Here is a 24,793-nt window from a genome sequence, read left to right on the forward strand (position 1 = left end):
AATATCCCATCTCATTTGTTGCATTCACAGATACATTATGTCGATATTGTTCAATTTACATAAGATTATATGAGTCTTGTGCATCTACACTTGCGCAAGTGCGAACAGTGCTTGTGTAACAAGCATTTGCAATGCAATGGGTCTCGCGTTTGCTCGAGTTAGAGCTACTAGGGTTGGAAATTCCTAACTGGACTTTTCTTGCCACATAAATTGAAAATGAAAAGTAAAGCAGTTAACAGAAGAAAGCCAATTCAAAGCACCACAGCTGCCATGAGCGCGAAGGAGAGACACAAAAGGAAAAAGAAGTTCCCTCGCATTCAAAACATATGGGCAAAAGTAGCAATAACAAAATTGCCCCAAGGAGAGACAAATCTAAAGCATTTACCAATGATAACAAAGGATTTTTGAAAGGCAAGCCCAGGGACGAGTAATAGTGATAGGCGAGCGGTGGGCGTGGTTAAAAGCCCACAGATAGATTGTACCAGATCAGAGCACAAAAAATTGCACAAAATCATCAACAGTCAGGCGAGGAATGTGGTGGTACATCACAATAATATTCACCAAAATTATATCCATGCTCTCTCTGATCTTTTATATTGACTTATGCCTTGACCCATAGAACTGTATGAAAAAATGAAGAAGCCATTTACAGCCTCATAAGGAAGACTTCTGTATTTGTGCGTTCCAATTCACCTTGAGAAATTTCGGTATTGCAGGGCGCAGTTTTTCCCTGCTGTATTAGTTTTACTTTTACTTTCCTCCTTCCCCAGAAGCCACATCATAAACAATGTGCTCCTCTGTTAAATTGTTTTGCGCACTCCTTTCTGTCATGAATGAGATAACAGTTTGTGGACTTGCACTATTTTGCGATTTTCATAGAATCAGTGCGCACAATTAGGTTCTTCATCAGTTACTGTACGTTGAATGGAGTTGTTCCTAACTGAACCAATGGCCAAACACACGTTTGCACATTTGTTTGATAAAAGTATTTTCATCTGACGAGTTTGCGCACAGTATCGTAATCACTGTCTTTCTGACAATGCTATCTCGCCAGCTTTCTTCTCCTGTTAGAAACAAATAATTCTTCCTTTCCACATTTTCAAGTCCAATCTTATAATTTGATGTGATGCTCATTTACATACTCTACAATGATGCTGCGGGGTCATTAAAACGTGATTCTTGCCTGGTTCACTAAAATTGATTAAAAACTGATTGTTCCGTGATATTTTACTTCATTACACATTTCTTTTTTGCAGCAGTTCATAAAAAAACAAATAAGGCTTATAACAGCAATCCAATTATGACTTGTTATGTAGAACTCTGCAGGCTGGAACCTACTAGGTCTTAGCAGAGAAATGCTAGTAACGAATCAAGGAGTACTGCAAATCCTTTCAACAACACAGAGGATCTGGAAGCTGGAAGAGGAGTTTGCATGGTATAAGGACTAGGCCTGGATGGACTTCTCCGCGAAGGGCAGAAAAAACTCAGTCGCGCTACGTGGAGTTCTGCGGGCGGCCGAGTGCGGTAAGTCGCACTGCTCATGCTAATTATTACCACTGGGAGTTTGTCTCCCTCTGCGGAATCAGTGCAAGTGGCACAATGTGCAGTGCAAGAGGGTGCTGCTTCTTTTTGCTGCTCAAATAAATGTTCTACTCGATGAGCAGCTTCCTCAACACAAGCTACAGATTTCCCAACATCAGTGGTAGCAACCTGCCGCAACCACTCACATTGAGAAATCTCACCAGGAGGTGGTCTATTATTTGTTTTTTTTCACTTGCATTCACGAACTGTAGAAAGAGGAGATACTCAGCTCTGTGCCACCTGGTTGAGTTTCGTAGTGCAAGGTGGACAAAACTCCACGAACTCCATCAGCGGAGCAGAATTCATCACCCACCCCTAATCAGGATGGAGGATGCCAAAACAAATGCTGCAAATTCGGTCATCAACGAAGAGGAGTCATCAAACTCAGCACAAGAATACATGTGCGTATCTTACCATGGTAACAGTAGAGAGTGAGGGGAACAGAAAAGGAATGGGGAAAAACAACATAGTGGTTGAGCTATGAGCGAGGAACCATAAAACTAAACAGTTACGAGGCAACTAACCACCACTACTGCCTCTTCTTAAATTCCCATTGAAGTGTCTGCCTTTCTTCAAGTCCTTGCTCCGATTGGCGCAATTGCTAGTCTCTAAACAAATACAAGAGCAACCCAGAATGTCAGAGTGAACCTGGGTATAATTATCACAAAACACATATCCTCGTGAAACTCATTTTCAATCAACTTAAATATTATAGCAGAAAAATCTTACTACTGGTTATCCCATACAAAAAATTCTTAAATAAAGACGAAAATCATCTGTCTAAAATCTTTTTTAAAAAACTCAGTTGAATCCAGTACCAACACATATGCAAAAAACTTGTTTTTAATGCTTTGGAAGCTGCATTTTCATGTAATGGTGAATAATTTTTATAATCATACTTTAGGAAAACAAACAAAGAGTGATAGTTGAAACAAGTGATCACCAAGTGAGAAAAGAGACACCACACCATAAAGCAATAAAGAAATTGCTTACAGTTCTGTGATCTTTGGTGTATCTCACAAAGACAGCCTCTTATTAAATTATGAAGTATGGTTGTCAATCCATTGATTGATAATTCAAAACTTAATCGAAGAGGTCTTGTCTAATTAATGTGTCGACGGCGTTTCGACCCACATGCTGGATTCTAGGGTCTCATCAGGACAAACAAATGATCTGGGGAACTGTCAGGGAAAAGACCATCAGTAAGGAGTGTGCTCTGATGTATAGAAACAAAAAGAGGTATATTTAAAATAATATATGTACTGGTGAAAGATTGGAATTATTAAAGCCTCAGCTGGATGTTGAATATTGGTATCTGGAAAAAGGGGGCTCAATTCAGTGAACAAGGTTATAATAAAATTAGTATTTGTGGAAGGAAGTTATATTAAGGCATAAATCACCACTGTCTGAACCAGAATGGTACTTTTGTCACCTATAAAAAAGAAAAGCATTTATGAGCCTGTGGAAACTAAATGAATGACAGCTTGAGGGGAGCTATTTTCCCTTTTTTTATTCCCATCAAGTATTTATTTACCCCTTATTTTGGGAAGCCGCTCTCTCATGAGCAGCCCACAAACTGGATTTGCTTCATCCTACTTCCATTGAATGATAATCCCTCTCTTGCTACTGATGTTCACTGGGCCCACTAAATCTGCACTTTACATGAGTCACTTCTCCTGCTTTATCCAATGGTTGCTAGAGACCTGTTCTGCTCCCAGTTTGCTCTGCTGTACTTCTTTGCCTTTGTTGGCCCTGAGACTTCAAAACAGGAGGCAAGCTCAATCCAAGCCCTTGGATAACCCATCTTCCGTAATATGAACCCATATATCCTACGGGAATAGTAATCTGTCGGACGGGATATCCGTCAAATTTGTGAAGAAGTAACCCATCCGCCAAACTCTAAATCAGGCTCTAGATCTTGCAAAGCAATGTACACCAAGCATTAAGCTTGTTATTAAGTGTTTTCTAGAAATGGCAAAGAAGGAGCATCCTAATTAAGTTCAAAGGGTTCAAGGGATGAGCTGAGAGCAGCAAATAAGAACTGACTTGCAGGATAGAGAGGTATGTTAAGAGGCATGAAATATAATTGAAAGAAAAGATATTAGCCAATGTGGCTGAGGTTAAGATACTTGAATAAGAGATCATTAAGTTAGCTTTTGCAAAGGTTGTGACCACTGTACCACAGTTTAATAATTCTCTATATCTATATAGCCCTAAGGACGCAGTTCCTAACTACACTATAGGGACTCATGTTATAGCTTGAATCGATGGATTTGTATTGGCTTCTGCCATTCCTAATCCAAGCAATATGAATAAAGTGGGGACTATATTTAGCAGATCACAGCTAAAGGGTAATAAAGCTGTTTTTGTATTGAATAACAGCAACAGAACCAAACAGCAAAGCATCAATAATATTTTGGTTCAAAAACGTTTTGGCTGACCTGAGCTCAAAATTAGAAAATCTCCAGAGTGCTTATAAGATGCCAAATATAAACTGGGAAACATGTATTCATGACGTTCATACAAATTGAAGTAGGTAGGTAAGGAAAACATGGTCTCATGCTTAAGTGTTTGTTCAATCTGCTGTTTTTAGCGTTTGACCAATAGAGCTGCATCAGTCTTTGGCTGACTTGCAGAATCCCGATTTCAAGGGACATGCAGCACATGTTCACAACCGGATAATAATTCAGGTAGGTCTGAAGGGGAAAGTTAATTAAATGGTGAAAGGCCATGGTGATAATATTGTAACTACAATCGTTCCAAGATGACACCACAGGAAGAAAAGACAAGAGGGAATGCATATTTTTAAAAGGGATATAATTCTGACAAAGGTGGCAACAGTGGTGATCCAGACGAAAGTGTGTAAAAACTGTAGGTCATAAGGCCACATGATGCCTAACTGCCAACACCTAGCACCAACACTGTAGATGCCTACCCTATTTTTCAGTCTAGCAGATGGTTGCCAGAATGTTCCCTTAGAAATAGGTCTAGTCTCTATGGATTGGGTGGAGGGAAATACAAATGGAGCCTCAAATCCCTCCCAAACGATAGGACCATATGGAACATGTCTAGGTAAATAACTCCAAATTGGCTGGCATGCATGACACGAGTGATTGCCAAATCATCGTTGATGTTCTTGCTGTAAATTTGTATCATACAAAAAAGGGATGGATGGATTGCCTTAATTAACCTCGGCCACTGGTAAATACTTGGGGCTGCATCCTAGTCCATCATTATTTTGCACACCATGACACCTCAGTTTGCACCTGGCTATATGCAAATCAGTCTCAACCCTGCTCAAATGGGAACAGTCCAGACTACACAAATACGCCAGATCCTCCCTAAACCAAATCACAAGCAACCCAGGACCTCTTTCATCTTTATCAGGGCTAATAAGTCGGGTTTACCTGGTTGCAGTGACACAGTACACAGGGTCTATTCCTGGGCATGCTGTTCACTTAGGATGTTGCACTGTAATATATAAAATAGTGATGGATGGAATGCCTGAATTAATCTCAGCCACTGGTAATTCCTCTGGGCTGCATTTTAGTCTATCATAAGTTTGCACACCATGCCTCCTCAGTTTGAACCCAAGCAAGTGAAAATCAGTTTCAACGCTACTCCAATAAGAACAGTCCAGCCCATACTTTCAGACTATGTCCTCCCTTGAATCAGGACACAAGTGAACACAGGACCGGTTTCACCCTTATTAGAGCTCATCAGTCAAGTATACCTTGTTTCCAGTGAGACAATGTTCACAACTCTCACTTTTGGGCATATTTGCCCAACTTTTGTGTTGCACTGAAGCATACAAAAAGTGATGGATTGAGTGCCTGAATTATTCTTAGCCACTGATAATTACATGGGCAACATCCCAGCCCCTTGGTATTGTGCACACCAGACCCACTCTACTATGAACCTTCAGCCCAAAATGTCAGGCCAAATCCTCCCTGACTGGAACACATGCTGTAGATCCATTCAAGTCACTTATGGAGTCTACTTCTTGGGGGTCACTATGGCTTGTAAGGGTTTTAGGTACCTGGTCACTATCACTGAGATGTTGATGGGTGAGTAGAAAAGAGAGGTCCTGTTTGGTCTAAGTAAAAACATCACCTAGCTATTTTTTTGAACAGTGTCATTACAGGTTGGGTTCCGGTGGATGCTGGTATCATCAGAATACAGAGCACCACAAAAGGGTCCTCAAAGGAAGCAAAGATTCCACTAAGGATGCTTTTAATCAGTGGTGTCTACTTTGGACTGGTCTAGATAATTCAGATGCACCTCTCCCTAAGTATGAGCAACCTACCTCTCCATGAGATGAGGAATCAGAAGTCAGCAGTAGGTATAGTACTAGCCTAAGGGAGCCGTCCAGGGTTTCAAGAATTGCATGAAATGGAATGTTGTGGGAAAGCTCAGTTTACATAAAATTGTGAAATGGTTGCATCAGAATACACTTACCAAAGCCTGAGAATTAAACATTGGTTGTTCCACTATTGTTCCACCACTATGTAGGGAGAAGCTCTACAGCAAGCACTTGGATCCTGCATAAGCTGAACAGAAATTTCATTTACAACCGTGCAATCTCACATAATTTCTGAAATGTTGTATTACGGATATGACATATAGGTCCTCATTATGACATTGGTGGTAAATCCTGCTTAACACTGCGGTGACAGCCATCAACATACCGCCGCAGTGGGGAATATCCATTCACCATATTATGACACACACCAATCCGACAGAATACAGCCACATACACAAATCCACCAGCCCAAAGGTCAGTGGAAAAGTTATGCCAACAACGCCCATCACATTATGACCCACAAATCACCACGGCGGACATTCAATTGCGGTAAACCATTGGCGGTACATACCGCTGCGCACAGAATGGACACCCACATACAAAACAACACCACATTGGCCAATACTAAAGACACACACCTAACACTCATAAACAGACCACAACCACACACCCACACACCCACACCACTTTAAAACACACACCCACATTACTCACAACCCTTTACAAACAACAATTACTGCCATGAGATTGACACGAACAGCACAGAGACAACTAGACAGACACACCACAAACACCCATACATCCCTCACGCACCCCACTGCACGCACCCCACCACATTACTCAACATACTCTCACCAACACACACCACACAACACCCATGTCCCCACAAAGGCACCCCTGTTTCACTGATGAGAAGTTAAGGGTCATGGTGTAGGAAATTGTCAGGGTAGAGCCACAGCTGTTTGGAGCACTGGTACAGCAGAAATCCATTGCCAGGAAGATAGAGCTATGGCGGAGAATTGTGGACAGGGTGAACGCCAAGGGACAACATCCAAGAACAAGGGACGACATCAGGAAGAGGTGGAACGACTTACGGGGGAAGGTACGTTCCTTTGCTGCAAGGCACCATCTCACCCTACAGAGGGCTGGCGATGGACCCCCACCTCCTCCCCCACAGCTCACAGCATGGGAGGAGCAAATCTTGTCATTACTGCATCCTTAGGGACTCACTGGAGTAGCCGGAGTACGGAACCTGGTAAGTCAGTATTTACTAGTTATCACCCCCCACACCTGCATGCCATCACACCCCCTCACCCTCACTCCCATCACTCCATTACATCCCACATACTGCACCTACACATATGACTATATCCCAATGCATGGACAGCCCTCCCAGCCCTGCATGGACACCCATTACAAAAGGATGCACAGCATAGGGAAACTAACAATCACACAATACATCACGATACACAAGCAAAAGGTGTCAGAGCAACACCAATGATAGAGGGGAAGCCAGGGATGTACAATATGTCACAGACATGAAGCATAATACATCACTTACATCCCCAGAGGTACCCCAGCCAATGTCGGCAGAGAGGAGGTGCCATGACTATCCAGTCCCCCAACAGAAGATGCCCCCAGTGATGACAGTAACTCTGGACTTCAGGATCTGGATGACCTACCTGGCCCTGCAGGGACCACTGGGCAGCTGGTCACCCAAGCCCACTCACAGTCCACCACAGAGCCTCCCTCATCAGTATCCAACACCACAACACCCACCCAGCGTACCCACACCTCTGTCCCGAGAACACATCAATCAGCAGTGTGCCACCTGTACAGGGACCCCAGTCCACACTTCATACCCAAGACAGGACCAGGACACTGACTCTCCAGGAGGCACTCTACCAGATCCTGGGAGCCTACCAACATTCCCAGGACACAATGGGCCAGATCCTTAACAACATGAAGGAGAACAAGAGGCTGCAGGAGGGACAGTATCAGGGGATCAGGGAGGACTTGCAGGCATTAACACCACCCTGAGCTCCATAGCAGGGGTGCTGGCAGACATGGCCAACATCATGGCCAACATCATGAGGGAGGTAACAGTACAGCAGCGGGCCCCTACCAGTAGCCAGTCCATCAACCAGCCCTCCACTTCCGCTGCAGCTAGTGGGCAGGAGGCCCCGCCACAGGACCCACAGGCCACCAGCATCCCTCCCCCTGCAGAAGGTGAACCACCCCGCAAATGTTCCCTGCAAACCAGACAGAAGCCAGAGACACTTGCCAAGACCACAGCCAGGAAATGAGACTCTCCTGATTGACCCCCTTGTGTCCCACACTGTCACCTTGTCCACTTTGAACTACCTTTGCTCCCCTTCCTATGGCCACTTGGACACTGCACCTGTGCAAAAAATAGACTGGAACAATACCCTGGACTTTCCTCCATCATCACCCCATTCCATTGTACTTTCCCCTCAATTTCTTAGCACTACAATAAACACCCTTGAACACATCTTGACTACTAGTGTTGTATGTATTAAAAATGTGCATGTATGGAAACAGTCACATCTAGTGCAAATCAACTGTACAATGTAAGAGCATAGATATAATGACCTGTAGCTGTCTGTAGTTGGCACATCAGTACACAGTTGTAATATCACCAACATCTGTAAAATGACAAGCCAGGGGTGACAGTAAGTTGAGATGCAAAGAAACTTAATGCCATCATCCTACAGCCACACAGAATACACCAATAGTCATAGGAATGTGCACTTGCTCTGTCTCAACTGTGTGTCATTGGAGGTATTGACGGATAACTGATGTTCTGTTGTCCTCATCCTCAGCTTCTTCATCCTCACTGTCCTCATGGTCTACTGCTGCCACTGGGGCATCTCCAGTCTCTTCCTCCTGCAGAAACGGTACATGGCGTCTGAGGGCCAGGTTGTGCAACATGCAGCATGCCACTACTATCAGGCAGATCTTCTCGGGTGAGTAGCACAGGGATCCACATGTCAGATGGAGGCATCTGAACCCGGCCTTCAGGAGGCCGAAGGTCCTCACGATGATCCATCACATTGGCCCATGTGCCTCATTATAATATTCCTCAGTCCCTGTCCTGGCATTCCTCACAGTGGTCAGCAACCACGATAGGTTTGGGTAGCCAGAGTCACCTGCAAGTATTGAGGGACCACATTAGCCTCACACAATCCTATGGGGGGGACACCTGAAGGCATACACTATCATACAGTGGGTGGGGACCAAGGCTCACCTATTTGCCACAACCTGTGCCTCTGTAGTTGGGCCATCACATTTAGGATTCTGCTATTCCTCAGAACAAAGGCATCATGAACCAACCCAGGATACTTAGCATTGACGTGGGAGATGTACTGGTCTGCCAGGCACACCATCTGTACATTCAGTGAGTGGAAACTCTTACGATTCCTGAACATCTGTTCATTCTGGCGGAGGGGGACAAACGCAATATGTGTCCTGTCAATTGCCCCAATAATACTGGGATCAGTCCCTTAGCATAGAATCGGGCATTCACAGTGGCCAAATCTTCCACCTTGAGGAAAGAAATGTAGCTGTGCATATGTTTTACCATGGCAGACAAAACTCTTGCCAGCATGATTGAGAACATTGGCTGTGACATTCCTGCTGCCAAGCCCACTGTGACTTGGAAAGAACCAGTTGCCAAGAAATGGAGCACTGATAGCACCTGCACAAGACGGGGGATCCCAGTCGGATGACGGATAGGTGAGATCAGGTCTGGCTCCAATTGAGCACACAGCTCTGTGATTGTGGCCCTGTCCAGTCTATACATGAGGATAATGTACCTGTCCCCTAATGTAGCCAAGTCCACAAGGGTCTGTACACAGGGGTATGTCCCCACCTCCTATTCATCCGCAGTGGTGAGTATCTAAGGGACACAAGAGTGAGTATGCTGTCACAATTGGAACAAAGGAACCATAACTTCAGTGTATTTGGTGCTCATATGTAATGGGACAGTGTTAATGGCGAGGTATGTGCCAATCTAATCTGTGACGCAGTTAATGTTGTTATGACGGTTGTCCTCCCTGAAATGGCAACCGCCTGTCCTCTTTGTAGGGACAGGTGGAAGTGAGGTAATTCCGCAGACGTTGTGCATCATGGCGGAAGGCGGTCTTGCACTGATGTGCAATTCCTCATTGGATAATATGGGGCTCTATGGAGTACAGTGGCCAATGGGTATGTACGCCGGCGGTGACGGTGTACACCGCCGCGGACGTGACCGCCATTTCCTACCTGATTCCTCACTTGTTTCTTGACCTTCAACAGGAGAACACCTACACTGCGTGTGCTGCTGTGACCTGTGCCTGGAACCCACCATGGCCTGTGTGACCGGGGAAAGGGCCCCTGCCTTCACTTCGGAGGAGTACACATTGGGCATGATGCATGTGGGAAGGATGCATGGAGATGTGTGTGCAAGCATCGTGTCATCGGGGGCAGGGGAATGTCTTGTGGTGGTGTACATGGTGTGCACCGGGCGATGTTTGTGCCAATGGTGATGGAAATGGGTATGGTGGGCCATTTGTGTGACAGGCTGGACTGTTTGTTGGATGGTGTTTTCCTGTCTGTATTGCCTCTGCAGGTCAGCACCCATCAGAAGAAGGGATTATGGCGTGCCATCGCCAAGGATGTGCGGACCCTGGGGGTCTATGGCAGGTGGAGCACCCACTGTCGGAAACGGTGGGAGACCTGAGATGCTGGGTAAGGAAGATGGCGGAGGTCCAGCTGGGGATGTCCTCCCAATGAGGTAGGGCGGCCCGTCGGAACCTGACCTACACTTTGCTGGATGGGCGCTTCAGGGAATCACAGCAGCCACAAGGGGGTGAGTACAGTGGGTATCATTCCAAAATTTGGCAGGTGGGGTGGGATCTGGGTGGTGTATGTTAGTTAGTGGGTGCCCCTAAGACCAGGCCAGACATTGCAGCGTGGGTCAACTCTAGGGTAAAGGTTGTATAGCAAATGAAGGGAACCTAGCTTGTTAGCATACCATTTCAGAATGGGTTTCCTGGGTACCAGGAAGGGTGGAGTGGGCGGTGTGTGGCCCTCATCTTGCCTTAGCATCTAGCCATATCACTGGCAGTGCAATGCATAGTGCTTAAGCCTGATCCCTGTGTGTGACAGTGCTGTGTATGCCAACTGTGGTGTTCATAATTGTCCCAATGTATCGCTCCCTCCCTTTTTTGTTCTGTCATCATGTCCTTGTGTGCATTAACATCATCTGGTAGAGGAGCAGGGGCACCAGCGAAAGAGGGAGCTGTATCCCACAGGACCCAGGAGGCAGAGTCCACAGACGTGGAGAGAACCAGGGGGACAGAGGGCGAGAGGAGCACCATGGCAGACACAGGAGGTGACAACACAGGCTCTGATACCTCTTCCGATGGGAGCTCCCTGGTGGTGGTGGACACCTCTCTGACCATCCCAGCTGCAGGTACAGCCGCCACCCCCGTACCAGCACCGCCCTCCCAGTAGCCCCTCAGTGAGTTGCCTGTGCCCGCTCACCCAGGAGGGTGGGTATCTCCTTCGCCCAAGGCACCTCAGACCCTGCCCCAGTGAGCCCTGCTGCCCTCAGTGAGGACGCTATTGACGTTCTGAGATCCATCGCTGTAGGGCAATCAACCATTGCGAATGCCATCCAGGGGCTGGCATCCCAGATGCAGCAATGCAATGCATTCCTGGAGGGCATTCACTGTGGATTGGCGGCCCAACAGAGATCGATTCAGGCTCTGGCCTCCTCTTCAATGGCAGCCATTGTCCCTGTTTCTACCGTTCCCCCCTCCAGCTACCACTTCCCAGTCTCCTCAACCCCAACCCATTCCAGGCACACAGACAGATGAGCATGCACACAAGACAACACCCAAGAGTGGCACAGGCAAACACAGGTACCACACTACATCCCACAAGCACTCACACAAACACCAGCCAGTTGCAGAAAACATCCACTGCCTCCACTGTCTCCCCCTCCTCCACCTCCCTCCCAGTCACTTCCACACTCACACCTCCATGCACTGCACTAACATCCACCACCAGCATCGGCCACACCAAGCAGCACACACACCTCACTTGCAGACACCTCCACAACATCTATGCACGTGTCCCCTGTGTCCTCTCCCACCCTGTCTGTCCCCCCCAAAGGACACAAATGCAAGCACTCACACACCCAACAGCCATCCACCTCACATCAGCATACTGCCCATGCACCTGCACCCAAATCCAGTAGACATACTCCTCCTACAACCACTCCCTCAACCTCTACTCCTATCCCTCCTCCCTCCTCCCACCCCACCGTACCTAAGAAGCTTTTCCTTGCCCAACTTGACCACACCCCTCCCCCCCGTCCTGCCCATAAGAGCAGGGTTCCAACGATCCAGCCCAGAACCGCAGCCAAACAGTCCCCGCGGCCAGTGGTGGCACCATCTAGTCGTGGTGGGAAGTCAGTGAAGGATCCCACTCCACCAGCCACAAAGGGGAAGGATCCCACACCTCCAGCCAAAAAAGGAGAATGAGCCTGCACTTCCAGCCAAGAAGGGGAAGGAGCCTGCACCTCCAGCCAAGAAGGGGAAGGAGTCTGCACCTCCTGCTTTGAAGGGGAATAAGTCCTCCACTCCTGCCCCGAAGGGTAAGGAACATGTACAACCTGCCATGAAGGGGAACAAGCCATCAACCCCTGCCAGGAAGGGTAAGGATTCCACTCCCCATGTCATGAGGAGGATGAAGCCTTCTACTCCAGCGGAGGCTGTCAGGGTCACACCTCCACCAGCGGTCACGGGGCCCCCACTGCCAGCTGAGGAAGTGCAGCCATCACCACCTGCAGAGGCTGCCCAGGAGGCACCTCCATCTGCCACCACACTGCAGCCATCACCACTAGCGGAAGCCATGTAGGCCACCCTCCAGGGGCTGCTTTACAAGATGCCCCCTCCAGAACCACTGGGAAAGTCACCCACTCGAGAGAGACTGTGACCTTGCACTCCCCAGGACAGAGAAATGGGCATGGAGCCCCCTCCAGAACCAGTGGGAAAGTCACCCACTCCAGAGACTGTGGCTTTGCACTCCCGAGGACAATGAACTGGCCATGGAGCCCCCTCCAGAACCAGTGGGAAAGTCACCCACTCCAGAGACTGTGGCCTTGCACTCCCCAGGACAGTGAACTGGGCATGGAACTCCCTCCAGAACCAGTGAGAAAGTCACCCATTCCAGAGACTGTGGCCTTGCACTCCCCAGGACAGTGAACTGGGCATGGAGCCCCCTCCAGAACCAGTGGGCTTGTTCCCGACTTTTGCTGAGGTGCCCCCCCATCCCCCTGAGGTGCCTGCCCACTTGCAAACTGATGCCCCTGCAGAGTTCTATCCGGATGAAGTCAGGATTCGAGTTGGGCATGGACTCTGCCCTGTGGCCATGTGGGCCCTTTAAACATTGGACTGGGCAATGTCCCTTTGTGTACATTTGTACATATCTGTTTCACAGACAATTGGTTTATTAATTAGCTATTGATATTTATATATTCACCTTGGTGCATTCCTGTTGTCCTTGTCCATGTCCTTTTGCCATGTGTCGGGTTCAAATTGTTTTTCGTGTGGAGCTGGTTGTGTGTATGGTGTGTTGTGCATGTTTGTTTCACTCTTGTTTTCCTCCCTCCTTCCCTTGTGTGCTAAGTGGCTGCACTCACCGTCGTCGTCTTCCTTGGCGCTGGTGTTCCAGGTGGAACATAACGTAGATCATCGGAAAAACTTGCAGTTCGGGTTCCATGGCAGCGTTGTTCTTCCATGTGTCTCCGATAGTGAGTCTTTTCTCTTCTGTGTTGTGTTTATGCCAGGCTTTTGATAGTGTTGGTACCACCCCAGGAAATGTAGTGGATTGTAGGTTCTTAATATGGTGGGCAGTACTTTGTCTTCTGCCTGGCTGTTGATGGCGACTGCCGGCGTGTGTGGTCTTTCCGCCCTGGCGGATGGTGTGGTACATTGGCTGTCTATGGGAGTTATAACCGCCATGGTCATAATTTGGTGGTAATTACCGCCAGTCTGTTGGCGGTATTACCCCCACTTTAACACACACTGTCAGTGTCATAATGACCACCATAATGCCCAAGATTACACAGCACTGGCTAAAGGAAATTTTGTTTGGGTATAAAATCCGATGCAGGAACAATGCTAGAAGACTTTACCGAATGTGAACTGCTGATGTTTTTAACACCAGGCTCCAATAATTTTTACCCGAGCAGACATTTTGGTAACTTTTTTAGCATGCATTTTCTTAATGCTATTTTTACCAGAGGAATTGACATAGAACATGAGGCTATTATACATAATGTATCAACTTCTCTTCCTGAATACTCCTCTTGTTCTTTCTTAAGCCCTTGGTCATTTTGGATTTAAAATATGGGAGGAAAGTATCACTAATCTTTTTCAATCTGCAATACATCATCAACCCTTGGGATGTTTGCATTGTTTTTTGGAAAATCAAGGTAGTTTAGTGCCATACTCTGCTTAATGTTTGGTGTATGAGGGAGGGCAGGCGTTACTATTTTTTTCCTTTTTTGATTATTTTTCCTATTGTTTGTTTTTGGATGATCTGGAGTTTGCACTATGGGGATCAAATGTGTAAGGGTCATATATATTTCTTCCTTTAACTTGTGTTTGTATCCAGGTTGTTCTTATACTGTGGTGCTTTACACTTTGTGGCATAGTCTGCAGTAGTTTATTGATTTTGTTTTCTGATTTTTGGACTCTTGCATTTTTACTGCTGTTATGCTAAAGATATTGTGAATGGGCTTGTGTTCAATTTTTGTCTGCATTTGCTTGTTGGTGGATAAAGTGTGGCTGGCTCCCAGAGTCTGTGCCCATGTAGCCATTTTTGTTTGTTCTCAGCTACCTTCATCCTCATGCTTAGGCTATGTGTGGGTTGGCTGGTATATTGAGTTTTGAAGACAGACAACTGTAAGGGATGGCTTAAGACCAAAAGTAGTACAAGGCAGAGACATAAACAGAGTAAAATGATTAGTTTGGTGTATATGGAGGAATAGTGTCTGTATGGATGAAAATATAAAAAAGTAAGTTCATATAGGTAAGTATTAATTTACTATTCTCAGCTCCACATCTATATGCCCTGACATACATCGTCAAGGTACATGTTTACATTCAGATTTCCCTTCCCTAATTCCTCTCCTTCACCTTCCTGAAGTTAACTCCACTTTGGTCTGACTGTCCTTCCTGAATGTATATAAAAAATAACTAATTTTGTTTATTATAGTTACTGCATAAAGCCTAATACCACCTTTCACGAGTAGAGCTTCGCTGTCTAACAATGTTAAATAAATAAATATAAAACCACCTTCTAGAATAAGGTGCTTGTGTTTGAAGGAGGTGGAAATGAAAAAATACAATTTGTGCTATTTCTTTAACAAAATAGAAACATGCACATTCTGCATAAACTATTCATTCCATGAAATCAGGATGTGGTAGGTGTGCTTATCACTAATAGATTCCTTATATAATGCAACATTTTGAAATATGAATCTTTAGAATTATGTGTAGGACACTGGAGTTGGTATGTGTTATCAAAGAGTGCACCAACAAGAGACTCTGCCTGGTATGTGTAAATATGAGGTGTCTGTGTAGACCTCCAGCCCATACGAAAAACTCCATGTTTTTTTTTTCCATTGCCAGTGAAACAGCCTTTACCATGCAAACCTTTACCATACAGGTGCCTTTATCATGCATGCCACTACCACACATGGTGAGTATATAAGGTAAGTGCATGTATATAGATATGTAGTAAGGGTAATTTTAGAGTCTGGGAATGGTTAGTGGTAAAGGGTAGTAAGCGTAATATTAGGGTTTAGAGGTGGGTAGTGGTAAAGAGTGGTGAGGGCAATTTTAGGGTCCATGGGTGGTTAATGGTAAAGGGGGGGGGGTAAGGATAATTTTAGGGTTTAGGGGTGGGTAGTGGTACATCGTGGTAAGGGTAATTTTAGGGTCTAAGGGTGGTTATTGGTAAAGGGAGGTAAGGATAATTTTAGGGTTTAGGGGTGGGTAGTGGTACAGCTTGGTAAAGGGAATTTTGCAGTTAAGGGGTCGGCACTGGTAAAGGGTGGTAAGGGTAAGGGCACACCTTCCACTGCCAGACTTGAAACATTCGTCTGGTTAGTGAAACAGGTTTCATATTAGCCTTAATTAGAAAAACTTCATTTAAAATAACAGTGACAAATATTTTCACTCGTGCCTGAATACTTTGAGTTCAAAACTTTGCGGACGGATGTGCAATAAATAGTCCTGAATATGATGACCAAAAATATAGCTCAAAAGGGTACACAACAAGACTAAAGTACAGAAATTATTTAAATACCAAAATAGCACAATTATAGAAAGCATTTGCCTCATTGTTGTTTATACACCCAGACAATGAAAGGTTTAATTAAGTTATGCTATAACATACATGCCTTTGTAAACAAATGCGAAAATATGCAAACACACTACACTTAGACGTTTAATGGTTGTCATTCGTGGTCTGCCACAGGCTGAGGGGTTTTTCAGTGTACCTACAAGCACCGAAGGTTGCTCCTATGCCAGGAAATTGGAGTGGTACACTAGTCTTTTATTCAGCATATTTTTCTCTGGATATCATCAATTTCGACAGTCCATCATATAAATAAGCGAGGAGAGAGTTTCAAGTATAATTGCAGGGAATTCGTGGTCGGGGGCTCTTAGGCAGTATTACATGAAAAAGCAACTGAACAATAAAATTTTCATTTTTACCTTTTTAGGAGGTGTTTTTGCAGACGGGATCTCAATTTCCACGATATGAACAGTGGAGGGAAACTTTAAATTAATTTGAGTCCACATATTGGTGAATTGGGCCACTGTGCTCCAACAGCGGCTGCCGCATAACTCAAGGGGAGGGTTGGGACAGAGACAAGGTAAAACTAAAAAAGCGCTTACCTTGCCTCCGTCCCTGCCGCCTCCTTCTCCTTTTCTTCTGGTGTCCCTGGTGTGCCTTCTGGCGTCCCGGCCTTCACTGCCTGGACACCAGCACAGGCTCCCCAGCAATCCTGGTGCTGCTTTCATGCAAGACCTTGCATGAAAGCAGCACCAGGATTGGTCTGAGTAGCAGTGACTGCTGCTCAGATACAGCCCCGGGTTCTGGGCAGAAACCTAAGTGAGCATGTGTGTTTGGCCGGCCTGAGATGGACTGCCAAACATGTATGTGCACTTAGATGCACTACTCCCACTTCCCCCCACACCTCCCGTGGCACAGCCCCACCCCTCCCTGCACTGCTGGCTGTGCCAGAAGCAGAAAAATTAAACAATAGTCAACTATCTTTTTATTTTTTTGCTTCTGGTACAGCCAGTGGGGCGATGCTCCTTCGCCATAGCAAAGAAGCCGCACCTACTGGGCTCTTCTATTAGGATTCACAGTATCAACACATACAAGCAGAACAGTGAAAGATCTGATATTGCAAGTGATCCAAGAAGGGTCACAGACACGGTTCCCCATTAGAAACAACTGTGTAGGAAGGCCAGTAATGAGATGAACCATTCAGAACCATACCTTTGCATCCAATGCAAGATTCCAGGACATAGACAAGCCTTTCAAATCAATTGTATCAAAGACTGTAGAGAGGACAATAAAGATGAGGGGACGGGTATCACCATACCTGCATGAAATGTGCATCATTGAGTATTTATACAGCAGTGTTTTTTGACCTGCACGCTTTGCAAAAACCTGTATTGGCAAAGCAGTAGAAGGTATTTAGTTGACATGAAACCCTGCAGAAGAGATTACATTTTTTTAATGAGTAAGATTAAAAGTGATTCAATACCAGATGCGGACTGGAATGGCCTAGTGTTGGGGCCAGTCTTAGGCACCTGAACGGTTTCTGTTGCATGGCTTTTTAAGGGAAAGGGGGTGAACAGTTAGGAACCACAGGCTGCTCATTATCTCTAAGATGAATGAAAAGATGTGTTTTTCAGACCTTGACATAAGTACAAAAACACCTTATCTTTTCTTACTGTATGAAGTAGGGGTGGGGTGCGCGAGATAGATCGCAGCACTGCGCTCTGTGCATGGGAAGTCAGCTCCTCAGTCGTTTGTGTCTGGCTGGCCTGGTTGTGAACAGGCTCTGGGAGGCAAACCTCAGGCAGTGGAGGAGCGGCATGGATCGTGGATTTTGGAAAAATATTCAGGTTGCAGCACTTGCAGTGCCTTGTGAACCAAGCACAGTGTTTTGAATTGTGACTTTCCTTTGTGAGCGTAGGGTGGGGCATGATCTGGTTTGATGAGCTGGGTTTAAGAACAGCTAGATTGGGTGGCCGCAATCACCCTGAGCTTCAGAAAGAATGTTTTTGGGCTATAAAGACAGCAGTGCAGCAGCCTCTCCGAAATGATAGCACTGCGAGAACAGGTGTTATTTTGTGAGAAAGTTATTAGCTTACCTTTGAGAAATGTCTTGCATTTTCAAATTACACCAGCAACTTTATTTACGAAATAAAAGAAGAGAAAACATGTGCACGTTTCTCTACTTTGACCTTTTAAACACAGCGTCTATTTACACCAGAACTCAACATGGCACATCCTCTGCGACCGGGCCTTTCTTTGAAAACAATCTGACCTTTTTCTGGGTAGCATTCCAGATGTATAAGCACATGGAAGTCCAATGTTGAACCAAGTGCCCAACACAAGTAAGTGGGATTTGTCAGACTTCTATAGGGCAATCCTCGGGCCTGCTTGCTTGCTTTTCAAGCAGCACACACACTGAAACACTCTGACAGTTTCCTAGGACCCTCAACCTTTTGACCTCAAACAACTTATTAAAACATTTGCAGGGTTGTGCTTCCAGAAGAAGGGAAACAAGAAGCTACTGCTGTCATTCTCTTCTGTTATTCATTCAAGACAACCCTCGCTGTGCTGAGAGGCCCGGGCTTTGATGTAAATATTTCCTAATTGGAAGGAAGTGAAGTGGTGCTCTGATGGCCTATTAGTCTTTCATCAGCTGCTCCTAGGTATCTGCTACTGGGCTTCTCACAACAGGGCACGCACAGCAGAGAACTGCCTGCTTTTATTTGTCAGAATGTTTTAACGCATTGCACCTGCCTTCCAGTTTGTAAACTTTAAAAAATGTTTTAAAAAAGTGAACATATTTATAAATACCCGGCAAACTACTATCTAACTTTTGTAAAGATGTGCTCAAACACCAATTCGCTTCCTGCTGGGATAGATGTACATCCCGCTCCCAGTGACAAATGAGCTCATTTGAGGTCTATCCCCCTAAGCCCAGCTTCACGCAGGGCAGCCTCGCCAGTTATGTCTGCTGTTTATTGAAGTTATGCGAGGTATGTTTCACTGTTCATTTTTACTTTTCTAACCTCCCAGGTTTTGTTAGCTACAAATCCTTTCATAACCCTTCTAAAACTATTACTTCTAGAATTACAGCGATGCTCACTATACACTAATATACAGAACACAGATAACGCTGCCTCCACCTCGAGTGAGAAAGTGAAATGGGCGATTGACTGCATTTGTAGAATACAGTGAACAGTTTTAAAGTTACACAGATGTATGTTGATATTTACAACAAATCGCGACAAATTGGAATGCTCTAAATATTTGACTTAATTACTATTTCAGCTATTGAAAGACATTTTTAAACAGCTTGAAAACTTTTGGGGAAGTGCCTCTCCCGTGCAGGAATTCTTGTGATGTCCCTCCTGAATATTATCCAGGTCTCTCTGATAGTCTGAAGTTGTTCATTTGCCCTCAGCAGTGCAGTTCTAGGCCCCCATAGTTATGAAGGGAAGAAACAAACATGATGGAGTTGCTTTCCATGCTCATACATTCAGTTTGAGTTAGTTAATGTACTGATACACTAGTGCTTGATGTCCTGGCACACTCTACCCCAGTACAGATACGTATATTACTTAATTTATTGAAGAGCTTTATTAAGTGCAAGTGAGACGAGCAAACTCATTGAATTGCTTCTCCGACAGCATCCTGAAAACAATGTGGTTAAACGGTGTCTTTCACACGTAAATTCTAAAAGAATTTGGCCATCTGTCCATCCATCCTTCTCTCTAGCCTTCCTTGTTTCTCTCCATTCATCCTTCAGTTTCTTCTTCTTTTCTTCTCTGCATGATCCAGCCTTCATCCTGTCATTCTCTTCTCAGTCTTTCATCCATCCTTACTCCCATTCATCCAGCCACCTCACCACCATTCTCCCCAACTGTTCATCTATCCATAAATCACTTCCTCCTTTTCTCCCTTCTATACTTCCTGGTTTTGTTCGTCTCCCCACTTGACATCTACACCTTCAGATTATTTTCTTGTAGTGATATGTATGTTTGGAGACGAGTGTGTCCCATGAAAGTCAAAGGAACCATGTGCAATATTTGTGTTGCGCACACTGCCAGTTGCTCCCACCACCCCCTCTGCAGCTCCAAAAGTGGGGGGTTCATGACGCCCCTGATTAAGCGTGTACATGACCAGAGGATATCAGAACGCTGTACAGTGTATACAGAGCAACTATCCATACAGTGATGATTAGATAAACCATAGGGTCACATCAAGTTGCATACTAATTACACAATGTACAAACTGCATCAGTCATTACAGATGATGAGTTAGCTAGGCCAGCAGATTGGCTAGGGTCCTTATGTTCTCTCATGATTATGACATTTTGTGCAGTTTATGAAGTACAGGCCGGGGTGGCAGAATCGTCTCCCAGATAGGCATGGCACTAATTGTGCCAATAAGTCTTTTTGAGCAGTGGTTATGTTGCACTTCTCTTCAAGGCAACTCAAGAAGCATGTGTGCTTATGTCTGGTGGAAGGGAGTTGCAGATTCTGCAGGAATTCCCTTCTTACCTCTGAGCACTCCACTAGTAGCAAGTCAGTCATCAATGCCCCACAACAAATGATGACACTTCTTCGCTCTTAAAGAGTGATTGACCATTCATGGCATATAATGGGAGCCCATCACAATGAAGCAAAATCCAAATGGTGATTATCTTACTGTGGACATCCATGATATGAGGGTTCTACGCCTGTGAATTTTTTTTACCGTCTTGAAATTCACAAATTTTAAATTATGAGAAATTCCCATTAAATTTCCACACAAGATACTGGCAAGTGAATTTCATGCATTTTTGTGTATTGTTTTTGTGTAAAATGTCATGGAAGAGATTTTCAATGTTCCACCCTGCTGCATGATTCATACTACTGGATAAGTGCTGGCACTGACATTGCTGTAGTTATGATCACACTCCTACCTGATATAGTTCTGGCCCTGCCATAGTGGTGGCAATTCCTGGCATGAAATGGTGACACCTAAGAATTCAAGGTAGAATGTATTAATGCATATTAGTAATACTCATGAATACTTCACTGCCATAACAAATTTGGACAACAAACATGCACTTACAGAAAATGAAGTTTTTTTGTGGAATAGAGTTTATCTTTTCAAATGAAAAGCCTGTGTTTATTTGAACAATGTGTATATTTCCATAAACAGAGAACTTGACTTTCAGGGATAATTTCTACTGCTTTCCAGAGTCTAGCCTGTTTCACTGGTGTGATCTGTTTGCTGTGCAACCTTGCCATCCATAACCTGAAACCAAGGACTGCCTATTAAGTCTGTGAAACGTGTACTTTTGCTGTCAACTTCAAAAGAGATTTTAAGCTATAACTTGAAAAAATGAATTTAAATGAAATTTAGAAGTGAAGAAAAATGCTATGACAAAATATACACTTGATACACAACTTGATTTTCTGAACTGCCCTGAACACCTAAGGTTTCCTAGACATATTATACCAAAAAATCTATAAATGCACGTTTCCGTCTATTTTCCCAATGTTTTCTTGAGGAGGATGAGCCCCCAACATCCCTGAAGAGAGTCTTGTGACATCCCATGAGATCAGTGGATCTTTTTTTTATAAAAAACATATTTATACGTTTATTTATCTATTGCCATATTGTGGGTAGTCACTTTGGAGCGTTGAAAGACAGAGACATTTAAAGTAGAAAAATTGTTATTAAATGTTATGCCGGGTAATTAGAAGTTTACAGGATGCAAAGGATCTCAATAAAGTATAAATATGTTGTTATCCTTGTCAGTGTGCTTAGTCAAAGGATAGCCTGAAAAGTAAGCAGTTTAGTTTTGAGAACCTTTTTCAAGGACGTGCACTACAATGTAGCCCTGGCAATGGGACTCAGTGTTCTGAGGTTTTTATCCTCGGTCATCTTCCTCTACGTTTGCGTCATCTGTGTTGGATCACATTGTTGGTGTCTGAACTGTTCTAGTTAGAACGTAGTGAGAAGGCAACTTTAGTAGATAGTCCAGGTCTTTGCTTGATTAGGGTTTATAGATGGTACGTAAGAACTTGAATTTAATTTTTGATTTCAACAACAGTAAGTGGAGAGAGTTCAGGGCTGGTTTCACATGGCCTTGTTTCAGAGATGGAGATGTATACTCACAGCCTGATGTTGGACGTTCAGTGGCCTGTCTGTATGTTTCTTGAAAAGTGTTGTGTTCCTTATGCTACAATGGTCAGGACACTTCAATATTGTGGCCCGCAGTCACCCCACTGTATCTTGGGTTTGAAGGCCTGGGAGGAAGTTGACATCTGGATTTATCTGGTCTAAGGAGAGGTTTGCATCAAAGCCAACCTCTAATTTATTTTATTTCGTGAGAGGTGATTGGAAGTTCTTCAGCACAATGGCAGCATCATTGATGGCTTACCTACGGTTTAACATTTTATTCTGTTCATGAAAAGGAGTTTTTTGTATCCACTGGTGAATGGGATGGAGGAATTGGGTAATTTGTTGATTGAGGTGTTCAACACTCACCTCAGCATATGTAAGTCCTGGTAATTGCTTCTGGTTACTATTCTTTCAGTTTAAAGAAGATGCTTGATATTTTCTTTTGTTTTTAGGCGCTAAAACACATTTCTGCACATTGATGCCTGGCTCATGGGCATCAATTGTGTCCTCATATCTTTTCATACTTTGTTCACAATTCTTGTCACAGTATCTGAACTTCATGTAAGCTAAAGGTGGAATCTTCTGTTTGCATCTTGTCATACCTCTCCTGAAAAGAAATAAAATCTGGTGGACATTTAGTCATCGTACTGTGAGTGATGAAGCAAGATGGCATTACAATTGGCTTAACCCCTGCTTTAAGTAGCAGGGTGCTTTGATTCATTGACCACCCTGTGACTGTCCTGTCCCATACGTTCTTTACCAGTCCATTTGCTTGAGGGCCTACAAGTGTGACCTGCAATGTGGAAATCATATGTACTCTACAAATCTCTCTCTTCTACTCGTAGATGGTGATGTTATTCATCCAAAGAAATCCAAGGCTGTCAGGTTCCAAACACCACCCAGGAGTTTGGCCTATCCGTCTTACTGCATGGACATAGATAACAGTTTTTTAAGGACTCATCCGCTAATCCGCAATCTTCCAAGATATGGAAACTTGATGAGTTAAGTACGTTGCTAGAGGCAGGCTCTCCAATTATAGAGATCACTTGAAATAGCATCCAATAGCCAATGTTTTGGTTAAATTTTTTCATTCAAATATTTGAATGTATAGAAAGCTTTTCACTCTTAAAATAGTTAATTTCAGCAACATCGACTTATTTTGGGACTGACGTTGATCCATTCATCAGGAGCAATTTCTAGAAACAGATTAATTCAATTACGATTTTGCATTATGGTATGTCTTTAAAGTGAACCATTTATCTCAGTCCGTAATTCTTATGCTCATAGATATTGTTATACACTAGTGTCCATGCAGTACATTTGTAACTTAAACAGAGTTCCATTTAGACTTCGTTTACCAGCAACAGTGTTTTAATATCTCCTCCTTTCTATTTTCATTTAGACTATTGCAAAAGAGTATTTCTTCTATGTTCCTCATGAGAAGCAAGACAATCTATCTTCATTTAACAAAAATGGCTCTACAGATTTTAGATACAAGATCTACCGAGCTTCACACGGTTCTAATTTCTACTGTATACCAATTTCTACTGTATGCATTGCGGTAGTGTAAACTACTTTATATACCTGGCATTTTGTTTTTCTTTTAAAACACTTTTCATTCTGACATGTTATGTATGAGCTGCACTCACACAGAGGGATTTCTATATTGATTTTCATTTGACCTCCATATATATTTCCACGAGAGCGTGTTAAAAAAATACTAGTCTTTCAGTTTCATGTCACATAATCTTAAAGTAATATATTTTTACCCAAGATGAGAATGCAAATATTTTGAGACCTTTATCACATTGCTCCAACAAATAAAACTTTAACAAGGATATAACTAGCTCCTAGATCGTCTGCCTGTGTGTCCTTTGTCTGTGAGACTGATTAGTTAATGTTAAATGTTAAATTGCTTGCTGTCTCCTCATGTATGCTTACCACGGGTTTAATGTACTTTAAACTCCATTTAATTTAGTGGCAATGCACATTGGACTGGGGTGAAGTATTTCTACAGCACCGAAATACGTGCTTTCCCCAAGCGAAGTGGACAACTAGAGGTGGTGTTTGCTGGCTCTTGATCCTTTGAAGGCTTTTGGATTATTGTGCATGCATAATCTTTCAACAAGACGACCCACTTTCATTTCCAGGTGGTATCTTTGCTTCGTGATTGTTAAAAATTGTGAGTAGAATTTGATGGTCCCCATGGTAATGGTAAACAACATAGGCCAAGATTTAATAGATTCATGTGCAGGGCGGCGGCCAAAAAATCTGTGCTGTGCTGCGTGAGAAGGAGAGAGCAGGAGAGCGCCATATTTACTGAAATATGAAACTCTCATCCCCTCCACCAAGCGCTGGTGCTGATTTTAGATGCTGTGCATCGCAAACTCACATTTA

The sequence above is a fragment of the Pleurodeles waltl genome, chromosome 5 (assembly GCF_031143425.1).
Source record: "Pleurodeles waltl isolate 20211129_DDA chromosome 5, aPleWal1.hap1.20221129, whole genome shotgun sequence".
NCBI lineage: Eukaryota > Metazoa > Chordata > Amphibia > Caudata > Salamandridae > Pleurodeles > Pleurodeles waltl.